The following is a 2,616-nucleotide window of genomic DNA, read 5'->3' as shown; positions in this document are numbered from 1 at the left end:
TCCATCATTCTCCAAAGTTGTGCATGATCCTTGTGTCAGCTACCAAGCAATAAACATATGATCTGCTTTTACGTCTAAACAGTCTTTTCTCAAAGCACTTCCTCCCCTTTGATGACTCTACCCACAACATCTTTCACTCAATTCAGTTGGGGTCCTTGTTACGTTTGTCTTAGTTATTTGATGAGGTATCTAATTCCTATGACCAAGCCTTGGTTCTCTGGATCTGTGATATCAGACAAATATGGATTTTATTGCAATTACTCAATGCTGACTTTATGCTCACAGTTAATTAGAAATTTCCAGAACTAATTATGTTGGTGAATTCTCAAAGACTTCCTAACCTTTATTATGTCCATGATGTTTCCTATATGTCGGGTAATAAATATGTTGAAGTTTAGGTTTGAATTGAACCTGATGGGGATGATGTTTATCTGAGTCCTAAGACCATTTTTATCCTGGCTATAAATAGTGGCCACAACTACCCCCCAACAGTTTGCCCCAGCCCCCCAAAACCACCGCAGTTTAAATTATGGTACTTGGAACACATTTTTGGGGTTCAGCTCCACTGAGCCCAAGGAATATGGAATTTTTTCCCCTTAGGTAGTGAGTGCTTCTGGTATTTGCTTTCAGCTCATATGACTTCAGATCCCAGGCTGCCAGTCAAATAGCAATAATAAGAATGAATTGATATCTATCTCACAAACACTGCAAAGCGTGGCAGTGCAGGAAACATTATGGATGGGTTCCTGTGCTTTCCTAGTAGGAGGAAAATAGCCCTCTTGGAATTCAGACTTGCTCAGCGACAAACTATGGACAGGGCCTCACAATGACTTGGTGGGAAAATGTCGCTGCTTTGAGCAGATTTGTGCTTTTATGCAAACACACACACAGTGCAAGATCTGGTTTGCATTTTGAAACATTCCTTACAAGTGCCTCAGAAATCACTTGGGTGGCAGTTTGAAATCCAAAGACCACTGTGACACCAGGAACGCTCGATACTTCAAGGTGCTAGCAATATGGCGGTGTTGCGATGTGCCACACAATGGCATTCCCTTATAGTCCCAAGAGACAGACAATGTACATGTGATGATGTCACCATTGGGACTATAAGATGGATGTTAAAAAAAATGATTCAGTGAATACTTTTGTTTGTCCTGGACTGTTAGACCCTTTGGGAACTATTTCCAAGTTCAAAGACTACTCCCTGGACGGTGCTCAGTGAACAGAGGCAGCCACTGCTAAACTAAGCTTCATATTGCCAATCAGGGACCACCCACGTATTCTTTTGCCCTCTACAATGCACTTGCCCCTTCATCGCCCCCAACATTCAGTTATATTAGTTCCTTAGGATTGCCATAGCAAGTACCACAGAATGGTGGCTTACACAAAGTGTATTGTCCTCTGTCCTAGAGTACAGTCCTGACCCGAATCAGGTCATCCGTTATGCAGACTCCTCCCCAGGAAAATCTGTTCCGACCTTCTCTAGCTTCTAGTACAGCCAGCGCCCCTTAGTACACCATGCCTTGTAGATGCATCACCCCAACGTCTGCTTCCAGCTTCACATGACTGTCTTCCAGAGGGTGCCCCTGGATTCCCTCCCTCCCTCCCTCTCTCCCTCCCTCATTAGCTTTTCATTGTTATTTAGGCAAGGGTTTACAGAGCAGATCAAGCGTTTATAATGAGCAACTTCTCGTTTTATTTCAGCTCCCCATTTAAATCCCTTCAACATGCCATCAGCTAGTCCTTTTCAGGGCTTCCTGCTTCCATTCCTCCGCCTCTCCTCACTTTCCTCTGTCCTTGGGAAAACGCTGCCACTGTGATCTCAAATGGGTGCTTAGTTTACATGGAAGGGAGCTTGGTGCCACAAGTCTCTGTCTGACCAACCAGCCTGGTCTCTTTCGTGAGTCTGAGTTCTCCCGCTCCAGCCAGGCCCTTCTAATGTAATTCTTTACAAAGCAGTTGGCAGGGGCAGCTGGGTGCCCTTGTCTCCGGGCTGCAGAGATGGACGGTTTTGGGGTCCATTGAACTCATTGCTGCTGTTAGGTGTTCCAACGCATGTCCAACTGTGCTTGATACAATTGATGTATTGGCTCCACTCATAAGGACCATGTGGACAGCAGAATGAAACCCTACCCAGGCCCGTGCCCTCCTCAACGTGGTGGGTAAGGTGGAGTCCATGATTACAGTCACCGTGTCAGTGCACCTCATGTCTTTCCATTTTCTTCATCATTCTCTCCTCTGGACAGAGAGAGACCAAGAGTTACACTTTAGATGGCTCCTCACAAGCTGTTAGGACCCCCGTTGCGACTCACCAAAGTAGGCTGTGGAACCTTGTCCTTGCAAACTGTGTTCTGACCTTGGTGTCCCATGAGACTGTGGCCCCAGGCTCAGCGGTGCTTGGTTAAATCGATGGAGTGTTCATACCGTTGCCTCCTGTCTTTTCCACTATAGGGATGGATGTATGTAAATATCCGCTGTTGCACCTATGTTCACACATGTGCATGTTCCCACAATCCCTCCCACACACGTTCAGCCTGCATGTCCAACCAAGCCCTGACAGGACTGTGTATTTAGCAACATCTGTCTCTGTCGCCTTTAACTCTTGCAAGCCCCCCA

This window comes from Tenrec ecaudatus, chromosome 8 (assembly GCF_050624435.1).
Source record: "Tenrec ecaudatus isolate mTenEca1 chromosome 8, mTenEca1.hap1, whole genome shotgun sequence".
NCBI lineage: Eukaryota > Metazoa > Chordata > Mammalia > Afrosoricida > Tenrecidae > Tenrec > Tenrec ecaudatus.
This window is presented reverse-complemented; position numbering follows the sequence as displayed.